General features: G+C 37.6%; 1 protein-coding gene and 1 non-coding gene across 3 annotated transcripts in view; one reads left to right on the plus strand and one right to left on the minus strand.

Annotated features, from left to right (window-relative positions):
- Positions 1–25,301, minus strand: part of SPATS2 (spermatogenesis associated serine rich 2) — a 150,642-nt gene that overhangs the window by 47,890 nt on the left and 77,451 nt on the right. The window lies entirely within an intron of this gene.
- Positions 21,965–22,071, plus strand: LOC121039125 (U6 spliceosomal RNA). Its single transcript, XR_005794642.1, has one exon. It is a non-coding gene; the product is annotated as a U6 spliceosomal RNA (small nuclear RNA).

The following is a 25,301-nucleotide window of genomic DNA, read 5'->3' on the forward strand; positions in this document are numbered from 1 at the left end:
AAAATGCACAAGACTCGTAAGTCTCACATAAGACTCATAAAGGATACAAGGAATTCTTAAGACTAAGCTTTCTTACCATTTATTTCACTCTATCAGGGACCACCTTTGAAGTTTCTTGGAATTATTTCAAATAGCATATATTTAGGAACATTTTGGATAAAGTATGTTATTTACAGGGTCACTGACATATTTGTAAATAATGCAGGCTTTGCTATTATTGTTTTTGCTGGCTTCAAAAATCAGGCAAAAGTCATTTCAAGCACTGAGGATTACACAGAAATATCTGAGTCTGATTATACCATGCATCATACCAAACTTGAACAAGTTTTCTTAAATTGAGGTATAATTGACATATATATAAAACACTATATTAGTTTCAGGTGTACAATGTAATGGGTCGCTATTTATATATATTTTGAAATGATCACCACAATAAATCTAGTTAACATTTGTCACCATACATACCTACAAAATATTTGTGACAAGAACTCTTATGATTAACTCTCTTAGCAACCTACAAATATGCAAGACTATTAACTAGAGTTACCATGCTGTACATTATATCCCTAGGATTTTTTTATAATTGGATGTCTGTACTTTTTGACCCCCTTTACCCATTTCACTCCCCATCCCAAATCCCCTCCCCATAACCATCAATCTGTTCTCTTTATCTACAAGCTTGGTTTCTTTTTTTTTTTCTTTTTTCTTTTTTTTTTTTTTTAAGATATCACATATAAGTGAGATCATATGATATTTTCTTTCTCTTATTCACTTGGCATAATACCCTCAATCCACATTGTCACAAATGGCAAGATTTACTTCTTTTTATGGCTAAATGATATTCCCCTGTCAGAATTTCCTTCCTTTTTTGAAGTGGATTTATTTTGAGAGAGAGACAGCACAAGTGGGGGAGAAGCAGAAAGAATCCCAAGCAGGCTTTGCACGGTCAGCGTGGAGTCCGATGTGGGGCTTGATGTGGGGTTCAATGTAGGGCTCAAACTCATGAACCTCGAGATCATGACATGAGTTGAAGTCGGATGTTTAACCAACTGAGCCACCCAGGCGCCCTCCTTTGTTTTTAATACTGAATAATATTCCTGTGTGTGTGTGGGTGTGTGTGTGGGTGTGTGTGTGTGTGTGTAGAGAGAAGCATAGAAGGGGCTCAAAGCCAGGTATGGAATAAGTCTAAGGATTCTTACAGAAACTACCGAATTTGTATCTTTGAATTCAACAAAAACTTAGGATTTTATATTATGTTTTTCCATGAATATAGATGATGGTAAATTACTCTATTATCCCTTCTGACAAGTGAAGAGAAACATCTGGGAGGGAATTATAATACCTCCCAGAATACTTTAATTTTACAATGATAAGAAAATCAGTCATGGTATCATTTCTCACCCAAACTCACACAATGAGAAACCTACAGCAGAATCAAGGACAGACTCCAAACTTAATGCTATACATTAGTGTTGTAACTCACCACACACTAGTTCTCAAGTTGCCATTTTTAACAGTACCTTTGGTATATCACCTTTCTTCTATGGATCTCAGATTCTTGTTATTACTCACTGATATTCCTTACACATGCATAAAACAAAGGGGATAACAAAATTATTCATATTTCACCACGATCAAAGAGAGGCCACAGAGGTAAGATCTTCCGATTAAATGCAGATAAGCCCACAGGAAGAAAGCCTGGATGCACAGATTACCTAACAAGGGTGATGATCACTTGTCATATTTTCTCAAACTAGATCAGCTTCCTCTTAAAAATTGAAAAGTAGGGGCGCCTAGGTGACTCGGTTGGGTTGAATGTCTGACTCTTGATTCCGGCTCAGGTCATGCATGATCCCAGGGTCATGGGATTAAGCCCTGCATCAGGCTCCACACTGAGCATGAAGCCTGTTTGGGATTCTCTCTCTCTCCCCTCCACTGTCCCCTCCCCTGCTTGCATGATCACACACATACTCTCTAAAAAAAAAAAAAAAAAAAATCAAAAATTAAAAAAATTTAAAGGTAGACTCAAGAGTTTAAGTGTGAATTCTTACAGAAGTGTATCTCACGAACAGTTAAATAACCTAAAGTTCTCCTTTAGCCTGAACACAGCCTACATTCAATCACCTAAAACAACCAGTGTCTTGAAATTTTTTTCTCATGCCAATTTTGAAAATAGTCCACGTATAAATCACCAATAAAATGGCAGATAGAGTTCAGTTTCTTCTTGTGCACTAATTACAAATATGGGAACAGGAATTATATTATATAAATGTGACTGCAAATAAAAGAAAGTAATTGTCACAGACATGACTAGCTATGAAGCCTAGGGTATATTCACAACCTCAAAACTGAAGAGGCCACCAACTTCAATTTCCTAGGTCAATTTTCTCTTCTGCCAATTTACCACCTAAGCTTGGAAGAATTATGACTGCTTTGGTAAGAAAAAAGGCATATATAAAAGATAAAGATGGGGCGACTGGGTGGCTCAGTCAGTTAAGCGTCTGACTTCGGCTCAGGTCATGTTCTCGCAGTCTGTGAGTTTGAGCCCCACATCAGGCTCTGTGTTGACAGCTCAGAGCCTGGAGCCTGCTTTGGACTCTGTCTCTCTCTCTCTCTCTCTCTCTCTCTCGCTCTCTCTTTCTCTCTCTCTGGCCCTGCCCTGCTTGCACTCTGTCTCTCTCTCAAAAATAAATAAACATTAAAAAAAAAAAAAAGATAAAGAGAATGTGTAAGTGATGAAAAATCAAGCTGGGAAGAGGAGCAAATCCTAAATGGGAAATTTAGAAAAACAACTATGTCAAAATGCCATCTTTAAAGATGTCTAGTCTGCTTTAAGTAATTCTACTATGGAGTACTGTTATAGCCTTCTGGAATGCTAACACTTTTTTATATTTAGTTCTTTAAAAGTTATTTAAGAAACTTCCATCTCGGTTGTCAGTGGCCAAATACAAAAATCTTTGCAACCTGAACACAGTAGGTTGCAAGGATATAGACTTACAGTCTCATCAACTGGCCTTTCCAGGCATCTCAGATGACTACTGCTATGGTTTACAGGTTCTGAAAAATCCACACTTCAACTACCAGTCAATCTGCTAAGTGGGTCTTCAATGGAAAAAAGCAGCCTTATATTTCCCTATTTCTCCTTCATTTATCATATAGTCTTAACGACTGTTTAAATTTTTTTACTTTGTTCCTTTCAGTGCTTCTTCAACTACATTCTGAAGGATATTGTTCTGCTTCTTACAAGACAAAGAAATTACACTGGGAAATTTACAAACTTCTAGAATTAGTTTTGATTTTTCCAGGTAAAGCTTGCTAGAAAATCAGAGTTTTTATTAACGACACAAATGAACAATTAAATCCTACCTTATTCTTACCACTAGATTTTCCTAGGTTTCCATCAAGTGCAACAGAACAAGCTTCATTCATTCATTCATTCATACATTCATTCATTCATTCATTCAGAGAGAGGGAGCGGGGGCGCCTGGGTGGCTTAATCGGTTAAGCGTCCCACTTCAGCTCTGGTCATGAACTCACGGTTTGTGGGTTTGAGCCCCATGTCGGGCTCTGTGCAGACAGCTCAGAGCCTGAGCCTGCTTTGGATTCTGTGTCTCCCTCCCTCTCTGCCCCTCCCCTGCTTGTGCTCTGTCTCTCTCTGTCTCTCAAAAATAAATAAATGTAAAAAAAAAATTTTTTTAGAGAGAGGGAGCGCACACACCAAGCAGGCTCCCTGCTGTCAGCACAAAGCCCGACACAGGGCTCGAACTCACAATGAGATCATAACCAGAGCCAAAGTCAAGAATTGGATGCTTAACCAAATAAGCTACCCAGGCGCCCCTAGAATAAACTTCTGTTTTTTAAGTTAACAAGGATTCTTTTTTTTTTTTTTAATTTTTTTTTCAACGTTTATTTATTTTTGAGACAGAGAGAGACAGAGCATGAACGGGGGAGGGGCAGAGAGAGAGGGAGACACAGAATCGGAAACAGGCTCCAGGCTCTGAGCCATCAGCCCAGAGCCTGACGCGGGGCTCGAACTCATGGACCGCGAGATCGTGACCTGGCTGAAGTCAGACGCTTAACCGACTGCGCCACCCAGGCGCCCCTAAGTTAACAAGGATTCTTGAGGTTCTCATTATTTAAAAGGTTTACTGGTTCTAATAATAATTCTGTCAATTTCTCTATGAATTGTGATTGAATAGGAAATTCTGTCCACCTTTCCAAAACCTCCTTAGTAATATACCCTAGAGAATAGCCAGGAGGCAATGATATTTATTTTAATGCCCCACCTCTTCTGTCTCAATGCCACCTTTCATTAGTTTGGAATTAGTTCTCCCACATATGAAATGAAATGCATAGCTTTAAAAAAAGTTCTTTCCTACTCATTACTGCCCTACAGAGTCTGAGGAATTCTACAGCTTTTCCAGGAAAAAAACCCTCAATTTCATAAATTAAAAGAATAAAGCATTTGAGAACTGTGATTTTTTTTTTTTTTTTTTTTAAAGAACACAAACAGGGGCGCCTGAATGGCTCAGTTGGTTAAGTGTCTGACTCTTGATTTTGGCTCAGGTCATGATCCTAGGGTTGTGGCACCAAGCCCCACATTAGGCCGTGTGCTGAGCACGGAGCCTGCTTGGGATTCTCTCTCTCTCCTTCTGCCCCTCTCCTCCACTAGCTCTAAAAAAATATATATATATTTAAAAAAAATTAAAAATAAAAGACACAAATCTTCGATTACTAAGATCAACTATACATTCTTTGCTGATTCTAGATCATCTCTGAGCTAATGTCTTATTCACAAAATCTTGTATGTAGTTCCAAGGTTTACATGAATTCAGTTACTTAGAAAATTATGAAGCCACATGATGACTACTATGACATCTTACAGCCAACTTTCAAACTTTTCAATGGAATGGGACACTAAAATAGAATAAAAATTAAATACTTAGTTAAATCTTTACTTCTAAGTAGTGAGAAAAACTGTCATGAGTTTTATGTTTCTATTGGCTAATCTCTCCTTGCCTTTGGGGAAAGGGAAAAATAAATTGTGACGTGGCTAAAAGATGGATAGCCAGTAAAAACAGTGGAAAAAAGAGAAATCAAGGAATCTGGATAATCTAAAAACCAGAAAATCAGTTTGCAAATGAATCAAGTTGTATAAAATGCCTCTGTGTGAGTTGTTCACTTAAGTCTGAAGAAAAACATAGTTTTAGCTACTAAGGGTGTATTTTCAGTCTCTCTTACAAGTCAACCCTCATTTGTAGATTTCAATAAAATTTCTCTAATAAGATTATTAACTCCTAGTTGTTATACAATATATGCCATAGTTCTGGGTTTAAGGTAGATTGGATGAACTGAATGCACTATTTTTTTTATTTATTTGGGGGGGGGGGCAGGGGAGGGTAGGGCAGAGAAAGGGAATCCCAAGCAGGCTTTGCACTGTCAGCACAGAGCTGGATGCGGGGCTCAAACTTACAAACTGCGAGATCATGACCTGAGCTGAAATCAAGAGTCAGATGCTTAATCGACTGAGACACCCAGTGCACTATTTTTTTTTAATGTTTATTTATTTACTTATTTTAAGTGTGAGAGGGACAGAGAGAGAGAGAAAGAGAGAGAGACAGAGAGAGACAGAGAGAGAGTCCTAAGTAGGCTCCACACTGCCAACGCAGAGCCCAATGCACAGCCTGTTCCTATCAACCTCAAGATCATGACCTGAGCTGAAATCAAGAGTTGGATGCTTAACTGACTGAGCCACCCAGGCGCCCCTGAACGCACTATTTTTTAAAAAAAATTAGTTCCTACTCCTCACTGTTCTTCAGATTCTCAAGAATTCTACCAGCTACCTCAGGAAAGAAACTCAATTCCAGTAAGTCAATGAAATCAAAACATTTAAGAACTATGATATTTAAAAGTCAAAGAAATCTTCAATTACTAAGCTCAGTACAGACTAGCTGGTAGAATTGCTGAATCTGAAGGAGAGTGAGAAGGAAATATTTTTTTTAAACTGTGTGTTTCATTTCATATATAGAACTAAAGTTTATTTATTTTTTATTTATTTTGAGAGAATGCACATAAGCACAAGCTGGGGAGGGGCAGAGAAAGAGGGAAAGAGAGAATCCTAAGCAGGCTCCATGCTGTGAGGCAGAGCCTGATGTGGGGCTTGATGTCACAAACCATGAGATCATGACATGAGCCCAAATCAAGGGCCAGATACTTAACCAACTGAGCCAATCAGGCACCCCTAATTTCAGTCTAAAAAAAATTTTTTTTTAATTCACGTTTATTCTTGAGAGCGACAGAGAGAGTGCGCGCACAAGTGGCAGAGGGGCAGAGAGAGAGGGGCAACACAGACTCCAGGCTCTGAGCTGTCAGCACAGAGCCCGACCCGGGTTTGAACCCACAAACCATGAGATCGTGACCTAAGCCGAAGTCAGATGTTTAATCAACTCAGCCACCCAGGTGCCCCTCTAATTTCAGTTTAGATCTAAGAGATATTCTTTTGTCACTGTAAAAGACTTTGCTTTGGATGTTCCTTCTAGCACCGTAGAACAATGAATATCTTCCCTTTCCAGCGCAGCCCATCCCCTGTGCTTCTAGGTACAGAAATGAACAAGTAACCCTAATTTCATGCTCTGTCTCCAACAAAACAGTATCCTTTCTCCTAAAACCACAGCACTGCAAATCTGTCACTCTTTACTCATTAACCTTTATGCAAATAAGAATTAAATGTTTCTTCTTTCCTAAACCGCAAAAATTATGAATCAATTATCTACTTTGATTATAAATATTTCTATATCCACAAAATTGTTATAATTACCACAAGGTAGACACTAGCTTTTAAGTGTTATACTTGTGAAGGTTTAAGACACACATTACCTACATAACACGCTTGTTTAGGCCCATTCTGTCCTAATAAAACATCTTTAAAAAATACTTTATTGCGAAATATAACACATTTACAGTGCACACACACACACATGAAGTATCACAGCTTGATAATTTATCACAAACACTCAAATACTACTACCCAGGTTAGAGAAATAAAACTGCCAGTACCCCAGAAGTTTTCCTTATGTATCCTCCCATTATGGTCTCTCACCATTCACCAAAGGCATGATTCTCCAAACTTTTCTTCATAGTTGGTATCACTGAAGAAGACACACTTAAGTATTATTGTATAGTTTTATCTATAAAAGGAATAATTCTGTGTGTATTTTATTTTTGGTGCCGCGGGTTGTTTCGCTCAACACTGTGTTTGTAAGATTCATGCATGTTTTTGCAAACAAATGTAGTTTGTTCATTTTCCTTGAATATTTATTTCATTGTATGATTATGCCATTGTTGATTTATCTATTCCGCTAAACAACTGATGGACAAAATGGTGAACAGTTCGGCTGTTTACTAGACAAATGATAGACAATTGGCTTGCTGCTAGTTTTTGGCCAATACAAATAATGCTGTTTTGAATATTCTTGTACAAACCTCCTGGGGACCTGGGAATGAATTGCTGTTGAATACTCAAAAACAGAACTAAGTCATAAGGTATGCACATCTTCAATTCTAGTATATATGTCAAACAGCTTCTCAAAGTAGCTGTACCAATTTAAACTTCCACTAGCAGTTTTTGAAAGTTTCTATTACTCCACAGACTCACATTCTTGGTATTGTTAATCTTTTTTTTAATTGTAGCCATTCCAGTACAAAGAGAAGTAGTATCTTGTTTCAATTTTCATTTCATTTCTTTTTACTTTATTTTTATTTCCTTTTATGTTTATTTATTTTTTTAAATTTTTTTTTCAACATTTATTTATTTTTGGGACAGAGAGAGACAGAGCATGAACAGGGGAGGGGCAGAGAGAGAGGGAGACACAGAACTGGAAACAGGCTCCAGGCTCTGAGCCATCAGCCCAGAGCCCGACGCGGGGCTCGAACTCACGGACCGCGAGATCGTGACCTGGCTGAAGTCGGACGCTTAACCGACTGCGCCACCCAGGCGCCCCAGTTTATTTATTTTTGAGAGAGAGACAAAGTACGAGTGGGGGAGGAGCAGAGAAAGAGAGGGAGACACAGAATCTGAGGCAGGTTCCGGGCTCCATGCTGTCAGCACAGAGCCTGATGCGGGGCTCGAACTCACAAACTGTGAGATCATGACCTGAGCCGAAGTCAGACATTTAACTGACTGAGACACCCAGGCGCCCCATCTTTTTTTGTTTTTAATATTTTTTAATGTTTATTTATTTTTGACAGGAGAAAGAGATGGGGGGGGAAGGAGGGAAGGAGGGAGATAGGGCGAGCAGGGGAGGGGAAGAGAGGGGACAGGAGATCCAAGACAGGCTCTGTGCTGACAGTGCCTGAACCCACAAACCATGAGATCATGACCTGAGCTGAAGTCAGATGCTTAACCAACTGAGCCACCCAGGTGCCCCTCACTTATTTCTAAAAAGAATGAGTGCCCTCACATATGTTATTAGCCATTTTGTTATTCTCTCTCCTGACAATGCCTACTAATGCCCTGTATTTGGAGGAAGAATGGTCTTTTTCTCTGTATCATGTTTAAATGACTTAAACATGATACAAATTTCTTCTCCCATTCTGTGTCTTGCCTGTTAGCTCTCCTAAATGCCCCTTTCAATGAATAGTTCTTAATTTTAATGTAATAATGCATTGACATTCTTTCCCTTTATGATTGTTTCATTGATTTATTTATTTTTATTTTAAAAAAAAATTTTTTTTTCAACGTTTATTTATTTTTGGGACAGAGAGAGACAGAGCATGAACGGGGGAGGGGCAGAGAGAGAGGAAGACACAGAATCAGAAACAGGCTCCAGGCTCTGAGCCATCACCCCAGAGCCCGACACGGGGCTCGAACTCACGGACCGCGAGATCGTGACCTGGCTGAAGTCGGACGCTTAACCGACTGTGCCACCCAGGCGCCCCTATTTATTTATTTTTAAAAAATTTTTTAACATTTATTTTTGAGACAGAGAGAGACAGCATGAACAGGGGAGGGTCAGAGAAAGAGGGAGACACAGAATCCGAAACAGGCTCCAGGCTCTGAGCTGTCAGCACAGAGCCTGACGCGGGGCTCGAACCCACAGACCGCAAGATCATGACCTGAGCCGAAGTCGGACGCTTAACCGACTGAGCCACCCAGGCACCACTCATTTATTTATTTTTATTTTTCTGATTTCAGGAGAATTTAGTGATTCATCCCTTATATATAACACCCAGTGCTCATCCCAACAAATGCCCTCCTTAGTACCCAGTTAGCCCATTCCTCCACCAACACCCTTCCAGCAACCCTCAGTTTATTCTCTGTATGTAAGAGTCTCTTATGGTTTGCCTCCTTCTCTCTTTTTATCTTATTATTCCTTTCCTTCCCTTATGTTCATCTATTTTGTTTCTTTTTTCTTTTTTAATGTTTATTTTTGAGAGAGAGAGGGATACACACAGAATGCAAGCAGGGAAGGGGCAAAGGGAGACGTGGAATCTGAAGCAGGCTCTAGGCTGTCCAACAGAGCCTTATGTGGGGCTTGAACTCATAAACAATGAGATCATGACCTGAGCCAAAGTCGGACGCTTAACCGACTGAGCTACCCAGGTGCCCCTCATCTGTTTTGTTTCTTAAATTCCACATATGATTGAAATCATATGATATCTTTCTCTTACTGATTTATTTAACTTAGCATAATACATTCTAGCTCTATCCACATTGTTGCAAATGGCAAGATTTCCTTCTCTTTGATCACTGAATAAGTAATATTCCATTGTATATTTATACCAAATCTTTATCCATTCATCAGTCGATGTACATCTGGGGCTCTTTCCATAATTTGGCTATTGTTGAAAGTGCTGCTATAAACAATGGGGTGCATGTGCCCCTTCAAATCTGTATTTTTGTATCCTTTGGATAAATACCTAGTGGTGCAATTGCTGGGTCACAGGGTAGCTCTATCTAATTTTTTTGAGGAACCTCCATACTGTTTCCTAGAGTGGCAGCACCAGTTTGCATTCCCACCCACAGGGCAAAAAGGCTCCCCTTTCTCTGCATCCTCGTCAACATCTGTCGTTTCCTGAGTTGTTCATTTTAGCAACTCTGACACGTGTGAGGTGGCATCTCATTCACTGTGGTTTTGATTTGTATCTCCCTGATGATGAGTGATGTTAAGCAGTTTTTCATGTATGTTAGCCATCTGGATGTCGTCTTTGGAAAAGTGTCTGTTCATGTTTTTTGCCCATTTCTTCATTGGATTGTTTTTTGGCTGCTGAGTTTGATAAGTTCTTTACAGATTTTGTATACTAACCCTTTATTTGATATGTCATTTGCAAATATCTTCTCTCATTCCATCAGTTGCCTTTTAGTTTGGTTCACTGTTTCCTTCGCTGTGCAGAAGCTTTTTACCTTGGTGAGGTCTTAATACTTCATTTTTGCTTTTGTTTCTCTTGTCTCTGGAGACATGTCTAGTAAGAAGTTGCTGCAGCCGAGGTCATAGAGGTTGTTGTCTCTTTTCTCCTGTAGGATTTTGATAGTTTCCTGTCTTACCTTTAGGTCTTTCATCCATTTTGAGTTTATTTTTGTGTATGGAGTAAGAAAGTGGTCCAGGTTCATTCTTCTGCATGTTGCCGTCCAGTTTTCCCAACACCATTTGCTGATAAGACTGTTATTTTTTTCCAGTATTGGATATTCTTTTCTGCTCTGTCAAAGATTAGTTGGCCATACATTTGTGGGTCCATTTCTGGGTTTTCTATTCTGTTTCATTGATTTATGTGTCTGTTTTTATGCCAGTTATGATTAGTGCTTTTCAGGTCTATTTAAAAACTCTTTCCCTGAGATAATGTTTGAGACTTGCTTCAAAATAATCCACTGAGGGGGCATCTGGGTGGCTCACTCGGTTGGGGGTCCAACTTCAACCCAGCTCATGATCCCACGCTTTGTGGGTTCGGGCCCCACTTCAGGCTCTGTGCTGACAGCTCAGAGCCTGGAGCCTGCTTCGGATTCTGTGTCTCCCTCTCTATCTGCCCCTCCCCTGCTTGCACTCTGTCTCCCAAAAATAAATAAACATAAAAAAAATCCACTGAGGGTGGGTGGAAGTACAGACAAAAAAGATTGGCCATGTGTTAATTACTGTACCTGAGTCATGAGTATTTGGGAGTTCACTGTATTAGTCTACTTTTATAAGCTTAAAAATTTCAAAAACAAATTAAAAGAAAATAAATGTTATTAAAAAGTCCTGGAACTTTTAAGTGATTATAGCAAGGTTGCAGGATACAAGGTCAATATACAAAAGTCAACTGCTTTCTCATATAAAAGCAATAAACAAGTTTTTTGAATGTGAAATTAAAAACACAATACCATTTATGTTACCACCCCCCAAAGTAAAATACTTACATATAAAACTAACAAAGTATGCATAAGACATATATGAGGAAAACAATAAAATCCTGAGGAAAAAAAAGAAAGAACTAAATAAAAGGAGAGCTATTCTATCTTTGTAGATAGGAAGACTCAACATTGACAAGATGTCAGTTCCTTCCAACTTGGTCTATAGATTATATACAACCCCAATCAAAATGCCAGCAATTTATTTTGTGGATATTGATAAAATGATTCTAAAGTTTATATGGAGAGGCAAAAGACACAGAATAGTCAACACAATATTGAAGGAGAATAATGCTGAAGATATGACACTACATAAATTCAAAACATATTATAAAGCTACAATAATCAGGGAGCCTGGGTGGCTCAGTCAGTTAAGTGTCTGACTTCAGCTCAGGTCATTATCTCATGGTTTGTGAGTTCGAACCCCAAATCGGGCTCCCTGCTGTCAGTACAGAGGCTGCTTGGGATCCTCTGTCCCCCTCTCTTTCTGCCCCTCCCCAACTCATGCTCTCTCTCAAAAATAAACATTAAAAAAACAAAGCTACAGTAATCAAAACAGTATAGTATTGGTGAAAGAAAACAGACAAACAAACAAACAATGGAACAGAATATAGAGAGCCAGAAATAGACCAACATAGATTTTTGACAAGGGAGCAAAGGCAATACATTGGACCTTAAGGAAGTCTTTTCAACATGGTGCTAGAACAACCAGACATCCACATGCAAAAAAAAAAAAAAAAAAAATCTAGACACACTTTACATTCTTTACAAATATTAACACCAAATGGATCACAGACCTAAGTGTTAACTGTAATACAATAAAACTAGAAGATAATATAAGAGAAAGTCTAGATAACCTTGGGTTTTGCAGTGACTTTTTAGATGCAACACCAAAGGCACAATCCATGAAAGGAATAGTTGATAAGCTGGACTTCATTAAAATTAAAACTTTCTGATCTGCAGAAGACATTGTCAAGAGAATGAAAAGACAAGCCACAGACTGGGAGAAAATATTTGCAGAAGACATCTGATAAAGTGCTGTTACTCAAAATATACAAAGAACTCTTAAAACTCAACAATAAGAAACAATACAATTTAAACATGGGCCAAGGCCTTAAGAGACACCTCACCAAAGAAGATAGACAGATGGCAAACAAGCCAGATGGCAAAGATGCTCCTCATCACAGGTCATGAAGGAAATATAGATTAAAACAAGATGCTACTACACATCTCTTAGAATGGTCCAAATCCAGAACACTGACAACACCAAATGCTGGCAAGGATGTGGAACAACAGGAACTCCCATTCATTGCTGGTAAAAATGCAAAATGGTACAGGCACTTTGGAAAACAGTTTGGCAGTTTCTTTAAAAACTTACCATGCAATCCAGCAATCAATCTTTTTGGTATTTACTCAAAGGAGCTGAAAACATGCCCACATAAAAACCTGTATATGGATGTTTATAACAACTCTATTCAAAATTGCCCAAAATTCCAAGAGGTCCTTGGATAAACTATGATGGTGAATGGATAAACTATGATAGATTCAGACAAAAGAATATTATTCAGTGCTAAAAAGAAATTACCTAACAAGTCATGAAAAGACATGAAACAACCTTAAATGCATATTACTAAGTGAAATAAGTCAATGTGAAAAGGCTACATCCTGTATGATTACAGCAATATGACATTCTGGAAAAGGCAAAACTAGAGTAACAGTAAAAGGATCAGTAGTTGTCAGGGGTTAAGTGGAATGAAAGATTAAAAAGCAGAGCACACAGGATTTTTAGAGCAGTGAAACTACTCTATATGACCCTGTAATAGTGGATACAGGTCATTATTCATTTGTCCAAATCCAAAGAATATACTACACCAAGAGAGAATCCTAATGTAAACTACAGACTTTAGGTGACAATGATGTGTCTATGTAAGTTTACCAACTGTAACATATGTGTCACTGTGGTGGAGGATATGGATAATGGGGGAGGGTATGTGTGGGGGTAGGAGGTATAGGAGAAATCTGTACCTTCTGCTAACTTTGCTATAAACCTAAACCTTCTCTAAAACACATAATCTATTAAAACATTTAAAAAACACTATTGAGGAAAAAAGTTTAAAAAGGAAAGAGTCCTTCATTTTCTGAGCCCATGAAGATACTCTTCTAAATTACATTTATAAGCTTTATTGTTTTACCTTTCACATTTAGATCTATAATCTAAACACTGGAATTGATTTACAGGCATGAAGTAAGTAAGGAACAGAGTTGTATTTTTTCCATATGGATTTCCAAATGTCTCAGATCTAATTGAAACAAGATCATCTTTTCCTCAAGGCCTACAGTACTACTTTTCAAATAAAATCTCCATATATGAATAGCTCTGTTTCTGGGCTCTCTGTTTCATTTGTCCATATTTCCATCTTACTGGTAATACCATATTGTCTTTTTTTTTTTTTTAATTTCAAATTTTAGTTAGTTAACATACAGTGCAATATTGGTTTCAGGAGTAGAATTCAGTGATTCATCACTTACATACAATACCCAGTGCTCGGGGGAACCTTCCGACTTCAGCTGAGGTCATGATCTCACAGTTCTTAAGGTTCAAGCCTGTGCTGGGCTCTATACTGACAGCTCAAAGCCTGTAGCCTGCTTAGGATTCTGTGTCTCCCTCTCTCTCTGACCTATCCTACTTGCACACAGTCTCTCTCTCTCTCTCTCTCAAAAATAAACAAACATTTTAAAAAATAGACAAATTCCTAGAAACTCACACACTACCAAAACTGAAACAAGAAGAAAGAGAAAAGTTGAACAGACCTAAGACCAGCAAAGAAATTGAATCAGTAAATAAAAATCTCCCAACAAACAAGAATCCTGGGCTGGATGGCTTCCCAAGGGAATTCTACCGGACATTTAAAGAAGAGTTAATACCTATTCTTCTCAAACTGTTCCAAAAAACTAGAAACGTAAGGAAAACTTCCAAATGCATTCCATGAGGCCAGTGTTACCTTGATTCCAAAACCAGACAAAGACCCCACTAAAAAGGAGAATTACAGGCCAATATTCCCTGATAAACCTGTATGTAAAAATTCTCAACAAGATACTAACAAATCAAATTCAACAGTACATTAAAAGAATTATTCACCATGATCAAGTGGGATTTATTCCTGGGCTGCAGGGCTGGTTCAATATCCACAAATCAATCAACATGATACACCACATAAATTTAAAAAATGGGTAAGAGTCGTATGATCCTGTCAAAAGATGCAGTAAAAACATGTGGCAATGGGGCGCCTGGGTGGCGCAGTCGGTTAAGCAGTCCGACTTCAGCCAGGTCACGATCTCACGGTCCGTGAGTTCGAGCCCCGCGTCAGGCTCTGGGCTGATGGCTCGGAGCCTGGAGCCTGTTTCCGATTCTGTGTCTCCCTCTCTCTCAGCCCCTCCCCCATTCATGCTCTGTCTCTCTCTGTCCCAAAAATAAATAAACGTTGAAAAAAAAAATTTTTTTTAAAGAAAAAAAAAAAACATGTGGCAAAATACAGCATCCATTCTTGATAAAAACTCTCAACAAAGTAGGGATATATGGGACATAACTCAACATCATAAAGGCCATATAAGAAAGGCCCACAGCTAATATCATCCTCAATGGAGACAAACTAAGGGCCTTTCCCTACAGTGAGGAACAAGATAAGGATGCCCACTCTCACCATTACTATTTAACAGTACTGAAGTCTTAGCCTCAACAATCAGACAACAAAAAGAAATAAAGGGCATACAAATTGGCAAGGAAGAAATCAAACTTTCACTATTTGCAGATGACATGATACTCTATGTAGAAAACCCAAAAGACTCCACCAAAAAATCGTTACAACTAATACATGAACCCAGCAAAGTTGCAGGATATAAAATCAACATGCAGATATCTGTTGCATTTCTAAACACCAATAATGAAGGAGCAGAAAAAAAAAAATCAAGGAATTAATCCCATTTACAACTGTACAAAAAAAAAATAAGATATCTAGGAATAAACCTAACTAAAGAGGTAAAAGATCTGTACTCTGAAAACCATACTGTCTTAATTACTGTAGCTTTACAGTAAGTCTTAATTGGATTCAGTGAGTTCTCTGACCTTGCTGTTAAGAATTCTTCAGCTATTCTTGGCCCTTTGTATTATCATATAAATTTCAGAATCACTTTGTCAAGCTGCATAAAAAATGTTGGGGGAGGGGCATCTGGCTGGTTCAGTTGGAAGAGCATGCAACTCTTGATCTTGGGGTTGTGAGTTCAAGCTCCACACTGGATATAGAGATTAAGAAAAAAAGTAAACTCAATAAAAATAATGTTGGGGCCTTTATAAGGATTGCATTAAATCTATGAATCCATTTTGAAGGACAGTTATCTTCAAAATATTGAGGCTTCCAATCCATAAATATGGTTTACCCTTCTATTTAAGTGTTCTTTCATTTCTTCCAATGATGCTTTATCATTTTTTAAAAATGTTTATTTTAGAGAGACAGAGAAACAGAATGCAAGCAGGGGAGGGACAGAGGGAGAGGGAAACACAGAATCCAAAGCAGGCTCCAGGCTCTGAGCTGTCAGCACAGAACCTGGTGCAGAGCTCAAACCCACAAACCGTGAGATCATGACCTGAGCCAAAGTCGGACACTTAACTGACTGAACCACCCAGGTGCCCCAATGCTTTATCATTTTTTAATAGTGTTCTTATACATCCTTTATTAAATTTATTTCCATGTTATACTTTTGATACAAGTGTAATCGCATCTGTTTTTAAATTTCACTTTCTAATGATTTATTGCTGGTATAAACAGGTGTGATCGATTTTTGTGGGATGATTTTATACCCAGCAACACTGTTCAAATCACTAATTCTAGTAGTTTAAGCTCTTGTGGGCTTTCTACATAGGGTATCTACAAAAAACATAGAGCAATCATCAACATAATGGTGAATACTAAGACCTTTTCCTTTGAGACCAGAAAACAAAACAAAAATGCTTGCTTTGTTACTTTTTTTCCTTCCAACCTCACAGAGAAATAATTGACAAATATGATTATATATAAAGTATACAACGTGATGAGCTGATATACATGTGTACTGTTGGAATAGTGACCAAGATCAAAACAATTAACACATTCATCACCTCACATAGTTAACTCTTCTGCTTCATTACTTCTAGACAACTGGAGGTCTAATAACTACAACAAAGCAGGAAAAAGGGACAAATATCATAAATACTGGAATCCCATTATTCATGGATCATTTTATTTAGTTTCTTCTACATTTTGGAGGCGATTTAATTTTCTGTTCTTTTCCTGACTTCCTTAGAACTTAGCTCACTGATTTGTAGCCTATCTTCCTTTCTAATATATACATTTAAAGCTAAAAAAAATTAAAATTCCCTCTAAGCATGATTTTAGCTGCATGTTACAGGTTTTTGTATACAAATTTCTATTATTGCTCTGTTTAAAGCATTTTCTAATTTCATTTTGATTTCTGTTTTGATCCAACTGTTATTTAGGAGTATATTTCTTAATACTCAAATATTTGAAGATTTTCTAACTAACTTTTGGATGACTAGCTTAAATGCACTGTAGTAAAAAAACAAGCTGTATGATTTTCTCTAAAAATTGTGGCAATTTGCTTTATGGCCAGAATTTTTGAAAATGTTCTAAATGCACTTATAAAATAATAAACATATATATACTAAGCTGTTGGATACAATTTGTTCTAATTATGATAATTATGTCACATGTGCTAGTTATATCAAATATTTTATATCCTTATTAATCCATCACCTGATTGTTTTATCATTTACTAAGAAATCTGTGTTAAAATATCCTACTATAATTGTGTATTTCTCCTTTTAATTCTGTCAATTTTTTTTAAATTTTTTTTTCAACGTTTATTTATTTTTGGGTCAGAGAGAGACAGAGCATGATCGGGTGAGGGGCAGAGAGAGAGGGAGACACAGAATCGGAAACAGGCTCCAGGCTCTGAGCCATCAGCCCAGAGCCCGATGCGAGGCTCGAACTCACGGACCGTGAGATCGTGACCTGGCTGAAATCGGACGCTTAACCGACTGCGCCACCCAGGCGCCCCAAATTCTGTCAATTTTTTTAAAACCTATTATTTTTTCTGTTAAATCAAATGCTTTATCATTATGAAGTGTCCCTTCCTTTATCTCTAATCATGCTTTTTTGCTTTAAAGTCTACATTGGCTGAATATTAATACATAAACATTCAGAACAGTTTTCTTTTGTTAGTCTCTAATTCTTTTTTTTTTTTATTCTGGTAAAAAAAAAAAGGCATAGCATAAAACTTACATGTTCTTTCTTAACTATTTCTTCTTAACCATTTCTTAGTGTATACAGTTCAGTAGTGTTAAGTATATTCACATTATTGTACAACTAATCTCTAGAACTTTTTCACCTTACAAAACTAAAACTCTGTATCTATTAAATAACAACTCCCCATGTCCCTTAATTCCCCATAAGCCCAACTCCTAATAGCTACCATTCTACTGTTTCTGTGACTTTGACTATTGACGATACCTTCTATAAGTGGAATCATGTAATATTTACATTTTTATGACTAGCTTATTTCACTTAGCATAATGTCCTTTTATTTTAAAGTTTATTTTGAAAGAGAGAGAGAGAGTGAATGGGGGAGAGACAGAGAGGGAGAAAGAGAATCCCAAGCAGGCTCTCAACACTGAGGCAGATTCAGGGCTCAATCTCCCAACCATGAGATCATGACCTGAGTCAAAATCAGGAATTGGCTGCTTAACTGACTAAGCCACCCAGACACTCCATGTTTTTAAGGTTCATCCACATTGCAGTATGTAGTGACTATTTTAATTTAATAGCTTCCCTGGAGATTATAACATCAATTTTTGACTTGCAAAATTCTAACACTAATTGGCAGTTTTACCCTCTTCTTTGAAAAAGCAAGGGAGCTTATGCACCTCCCAATTTATAGGCCGTGGCTACTATGCATGCTAATTCTCTATGTATTTTTAAATCCTAATAAAACATTCTTAGTCTCTTATACATCAATCTTCAGACTTGACCATGTATTTGTGGTCTGCATTGCTATTCATGCCTTCTTGCATCTCCAACTTTCCAATTGGTCTTCTATCTCAGAGTACCTTTAAATTTTTTTCAGTGGGGTGAGGACTTTTGGTTTTGTTTGTTTGTTTTGTTGCTTTTTAAAACTGTTTATTTCCACTTTATTCTAGAAGGATATTTTCACTGTATATGAGGTGTGTAGAGTTGCAGACTGGCAGTTATTTTTATTCAGATCTTTAAAGATATCATCCCACTCTCCTGACTTCTTTCTGTTGAGAAGTTAGCTCTAGGTCTGACTGTGATCCTTTCAAAATTGCATAGTTTTTCTCTAGCTGCTTTTAAGATTCTCTGTCTTTGCTCCCTCAAAATTTTATTATGATGTTCCTAGGTGGATTTCTTTATTATATTTATTCTGCTAGTGATTTCTAGCACTTCTTGAATCTGTGACTTGATGGTTTTCATGAATTTTGGAACGTTATCAACAATATCTCCTCAAATACTCTACATTATTCTCTTTCTTCTGGGGTTCCCATTACACGTATGGCATACCTATCCCTGTAGCCTCTATGTTTTTTACTTCCTCTTCTGTATTTCCTAATTTTTTGAATTTCCATATCATTTAGTTTCTTCTAACTTATCCTGCAATTAATTCACTGACTCTTCTCAGATACTATCAATCTGTTTTTAAAACCATACATTGAGTTCTTAGTTTCAATTACTACATCTCCCAGCTCTAAAATACGCATTACAAAATAGTTTTCCAGTTGGCTGCTGAACTTCTCCAAGTTGTCTTTATTTCCTTGAACATTTTAAGAATTTTTTTTAAGAACAGTTATTTTGTTTATTTTAGAAAGAGAGAGTGAGCACAAGTGGGGGAGAGGGAAGGAGGGAGGGAGAGGGAGAGGGAGAGGGAGAGGGAGAGGGAGAGGGAGAGGGAGAGGGAGAGAGAATATCTTAAGCAGGCTCCACACTAGTGTGTAGCCCAACACAGGGCTCTATCTCACCACCCTGGGATCATCACTTGAGCCAAAATCAAGGTCAGATGCTCAACCAACTGGGCCACCCAGGCTCCCCAAGAATAGTTATTTTAAATCTGGTAACTACAATATTTGGATCTCCTGTGAATTTGTTCTATTGTCTAATGTTTCTTATTCCGTATTTATTGTTTCATCCTCTTATGTTCTAACTATTTTTTGTGTGTGTGTACTAAATAATCTATTTAAAAACCTGATAGTGAAAATAATCTGTGAGGATTTCCAGAGAGGATCTGTTTGCTTTGTACCAAGGCACCCAGTTACCTCAAACCAATTTCAGGTACTGAAATAATTTGAAACTAAGTTGCAATTCCTACAAAGGTGAGTCTATTTCCACTCATTTTTACTACTAGGACTCAGTCTCTTGGGGTCCTATGCCAGAGCAAAGGGTGGGGGGTCACAAGTCCCCGCTTACAATCCAGAAGGCCCTTAACATCAATCACTGTCCTCTTGGCTCCAGGAGTTTGTCACCATTGGCTTCTCAACTGCTCTATCCTCTTTGCATCACCCAGGTAATTGCCTGTTACTCTCCCTTCAAAATGTTTATCTTCCCTGTCTTTAGTCTAATGGATTCTTGCATGCACCAAACCAACTCTCTTGGACTAATTTTGAAAATGATACATTAGAAAAACTTGGGAAGATTTTTTTTTTTGTAGGAAGCATATAAATGAGAAGTGTAAGAAAAAACTTAAATTGATTCTAAGAATAACCTATTTTTTTAATTGCCGAGGGTAGAAAGACAAACCACATTTACTTACTTCTTTCCCACCTTATTATTAGATATTATAGATATATTAGATATTTTACTCCTAAAAGGAAAGGAAGAAGAAATACATGGCCAATTATTTCCAGATACCTTTTGTAGAACAGTCAGCTAGAGCCTAAAATAAAATGTCCTCTTTATTGTATTTCTAAAAAGAGATGACATTAGAAAAGTATATTAAGAGTGAGTAAATGACTTTCAACAAAAAGAACTGTGTTGGGGCGCCTGGGTGGCTCAGTCAGTTAGGCATTCACCTTTGGCTCAGGTCATGATCTCACAGTTCGTGAGCTCGAGCCCTGCGTCAGACTCAGTGCTGAAAGCCTGGAGCCTGCTTCAGATTCTGTCTCTCCCTCTCTCTCTCTGCTCCTCCCCTGCTTGTACTCTCTCTCTCTCTCTCTCAAAAATAAACATTAAAGAAAAAAAGTTTAAAAAATAATAATAAATTAAAAAAAAAAAAAAAAAGAACTGTGGTTGAACCCAATGAACTAAAAGACCCAAAGACGTGCTTCGGTTCTGTATTAGTTTCCCATGGCTGCTATAACAAATTACCACAAACTTGGTGGCTCAAACAATGGAAATTTACTCTTTCATAGTTCTGAAGCCCACAAGTCCAAAATCAGTTTCACTGGACTGAAATCAAAGTAACGGCAAGGGCACACTCCTCTGAAGGCTTTAGAGAAGAAACTGTTCCTTGCCTTTTCCAACTGCTGGTGGGTATACAGGCATTCCTTGGCTTATGGCCATTATCACTCCAATCTCTACCCTCATAGTTATAATGCCTTCCCTTCTATCTGAAATCTCCTTCTGTCTCCCTCTTATAAGGATACTTGTGATTGCATTTAGGCCTTGCTTGGATGATCCAGGATAAGCTCTCCATCTGAAGATTTTTAATCACATCTGCCAAGTCTTGGCCATCCATACAGGTAACACCCACAGCATTTAGGATATGGGTATCTTGGGAACAGGGGAAGAAGAATTATTCAGCCTACCATAGGTTCCTAGCTCTGTAGTTAATTAACATTACAAATTACTTCCAGATATGAAATATATACGTCATGGGAATGAAAGGTATAGCACAGAGAATATAGACAATAGTATTGTTAACAGTGTTGCAGGGTGACAGATGGTAGCTACACCTGTGGTGAGCACAGAGCTGTATAATTTCAAATCACCATGTTATACACCTAAAACTAACATAATAATGAGTGTCAACTATAATTCAATAAAAAATTCGTAATTAAAAATTTTAAGAAATAATTTATTTAAAAAAGAAAAAAATCTGAAATATTTTTAAAATTTTAACAAAATTTGTTTCTAGATAGTCTACAGTGTACCAAGGTACTGAGCCAGGTGTCGGAAAGACAAACAAGAATAAAACCCAGTTATTATCCCAACAGGCTCAGAGTCTAACAGAAGACAGGCATACAGTGAATGTTTATAGGTATAGCAGATGAAGTGGGAGGCAGAAAGAATAAAGAAGTCAGTTCCAATAGTTATTATGACTTCAGGGGTACCTGGGTGGCTCAGTTGGTTGAGCGTCGGACTTCGGCTCAGGTCCTGATCTCATGGTTCGTGAGTTCAACCCCCTCATCGGATTAGCTGCTGTCAGTGCAGAGCCCACTTAGAATCCTGTCTCTCTCTCTCTCAGAAATATGGTTTTAATTAAAAAAAAAATAAAAATAAAAATTCTATGACTTTATAGTTTGTAGTACTCACATTGACAGCACATATACTAAGACTGGAATGTTACAGAGAAGATTAGTGTGGCCTCCACACAAGTAAGACATGCAAATCCATGAAGTGGTCCATAAAAAAAAAAAAAAATGTTAAAAATATATAATAAAAATTTAAAGATAAAAAATAAAAGCAGTTTTTACCTCTTTTTTTTTCTCTTTTTTGAGTTTATTTATTTTGAGAGAGAAAGCGCACACAGGAGGGCAGAGAGAGAGGGAGAGAATCCCAAGCAGGCTCCACACTGTGACAGCACAGAGCCCCATGTGGGGCTTGAGCCCAAAAACTGTGAGATCATGACCTGAGCTAAAACCAAGAGTCAGTCGCTTAAATGACTGAGCCACGCAGGTGCCCCTGTAGATCTTCTCTTGAAAAGGAAGTCCTCACATCCATTAGGGAAGCTATTTAAAAAGCAAACGAACACAACATGTGTTAGAGAAGATGTAGGTAAACCAGAACCCTTGTGCACCGCTGATGGGAATGTAAAATGGTACATCTGCTACAGAAAACAAAATGGCAGTTCCTCCCCAAATCACAGAATTACTGTAAATCCAGCAATTCCCTTCTGGCTATATACCCAAAAGAAGTGAGATCAGGGATTTCAAAAGATATCTGTACACCCAAGTTCACAGCAGCATTATTTACAATAGTCAGAAAGTGGAAACAACCCAAGTGCCCATCTACAGATAAGCAAACAAAATATAATACATACATACAATGGAATATTATTCAGCTTTAAAAAGGAAGGAAATTCTGACACGTTACAACATGGATTAACTCTGACATTATCCTTAGTGAAATAAGCCAGTCATAAAAGGACAAATACTATGTGATTCCATTTGTATGAGTTATCAAGAGTAGTCAAATTCACAGAGACAGAAAGCAGAAAGTAGGACGGTGGTTTCCAGGGACTAGGATAAGGAGAGTAGGGAGTTATTGTTTAATGGATACAGGGTTTCAGTTTTGTGAAATGAAAAACAGTTGGGGAGGGAAGAGGAAAGAGAGAGACATTTAGGCAGTTCTGTATAAAACAAAAAGTAGTAAAGCGAGGCACCTAGGTGACTCAGTTGGTTAAGTGTTTGACTTCGGCCCAGGTCATGATCTCACGATTTGTGGGTTCAAGCCCTGCATCAGGCTCTGTCCTGACCACTTAGAGCCTGGAGCCTGCTTCGGAGTCTATGCCTCTGTCTCTCTCTCTCTGCCCCTCCCCTGTTCACGGGTGTGTACGTGCTCTCTCTCTCTCTCAAAAATAAACAAACCTTAAAAAACCTTTTTGTAAGTAATGAAGCAATTAAGCAATATTATAGTACTGGGATAGAGAAATTAATTGTTCATGCATGATCAACTATGAAATTCAAGTCAGCTATTTTACTGCTTCAGAGGTTTAACTATCAAATGTGAAGGTGTTTTGTAGCTGAATAGTTTTACAAGTGGGAAAAGAGGAAGAGAGAGAAGCAAAGTGTGAAATGAAGTCAACAAAAAAAGTACAATACTTGTGAATCTGCTCTTATCACTGTAACTTGATAAATACAATCACACATGGACAGGCAAACATGATTTTTAGGTCTAGAAAAATATTAGCAAATATGATTGTTTAAAAGAGTCTAATGTACCATCCCCAGAGATAGTGATTCAAAAAAAATTTTTTTTAATTTCCAGAATGATTCTGAGATACACTCAAGTTATTATAATCATTCTGTCTTATTCTTCTTTAGTCTCTTAAAGCTATTTAGAGAGAAAATTAGGATCATAAGTAATCTGTGGGATTCAGAACTAAACCACTCCCAACCTTGGATTACCCCAGAGTTGGCTTTCTTTTATCTAGTGCTGGATTCAGACATCAGTCAGATGTAAAGGTAAAAACTATGCTTATTTATCTCACTATAACTTCATATTATGAACCTAACAGGTTCTCAAATATTTGCTATGGGTTCTACCCAAAAGTTCTTTTATTTAGCTCATGATTTTCAACATTTGGTTGCCCAACAAACAGTTCAAGTAATCCAAGGGTAAGGCCCACAAGAGATTTTTGGCAGAAGCATTTTTTACCTAATTAACTAGTAGGCCACATGAACTAGTACGCCACTTAGGGTCTAAAGACCTGCCCACTGTTGCCACTATTTAATTCAGAGCTATTCAAACCATCAGGGATAAAGAACTAGTTGTTGTTTTTATTTTGTTAATCTCTAATCTTTGAGGACCAATGCTTTTATAAAACAATAAAACTACGCTTGAGAGTGGTGTGAAGAGATTGGCAAGTCCTCTCCTGAAAACATAAGTATTAAACTGAACAGGACTGTCAACAACAACCATTTCAGGGCCCTAGAATTCAACCAAAGGCACACGACAAATTGAGAAATTGCTAGAGCCTTAAGTAAGAACAATGAAGTCTGTATGCTTCTTGCCTAGGACTGATCCCATTCACCTATCTCCAGCTTTGTGGAGAACAACGGCTTTACCAGGGCAGGGCTGGCCATAAAAATCTGCAGTTTTATTGCCAAAGAAGGCTAACTAGAGAGGAAGGCAAAACTCCACAGCTCTGTCAAGCTCAAGTAGAGAACTCAGCTGGAAATGAATAAAAATAACTCATTGCTTTGTTAGCCTGAAGCTGGAGTCTTGGTTGAGTGAGTGGTAAATAAGTAGGATAGTTAACAGGGAAATCCTGGAAAAAAACACAGAAAAGCTAGATTAGCTCTTTACACATTCCTAGCTAAATGAGAAACTACGCACATGCACAGGGAAACCCAGGAGGCCAGTGGAAAGTAAAAGCGAAAACAAACTTAAGAACTGCCTGAACTTTGAACATCCTCCTCAACCCATATGGTTCAGTCAGCAGAGGATCAGAGCTTATGCATTTGAGATGTTTAGCAAAACCTCACTCCAAATCACTGGCTGACCAATAAACACTGCAGATGCAGGGACAACCCCTATATAAATATATAAAATATTTATATATTTTATATATTTAAATATATAAATATATTTTATAAATAAATATATTTTAATATATAAAATATATTTATATATATAATTTATATATATTTAAATATAAAAAATAAAAATTAGAATTTAAAAAAATGTGCAGATATATTTGTGACTGTACACATGGGACAGGCAGAGAGGTAGATGCCTCAATTTATGTCCAAGCTAATTATTTTTAAAATACCCTCAAGAATATAAAGAATCCAGAGTTAATACATTACCTTAACTATCCACTTAAAAAAAAAAAACAAAACTAAGGGGCGTGTGAGTGGCTCAGTTGGTTGAGCGTCCAGCTTCAGGTCAGATCATGATCTCACAGTTTGTGAGTTCGA

The sequence above is a fragment of the Herpailurus yagouaroundi genome, unplaced genomic scaffold, assembly GCF_014898765.1.
Source record: "Herpailurus yagouaroundi ecotype Mexico unplaced genomic scaffold, PumYag 166, whole genome shotgun sequence".
Lineage (NCBI taxonomy): Eukaryota > Metazoa > Chordata > Mammalia > Carnivora > Felidae > Herpailurus > Herpailurus yagouaroundi.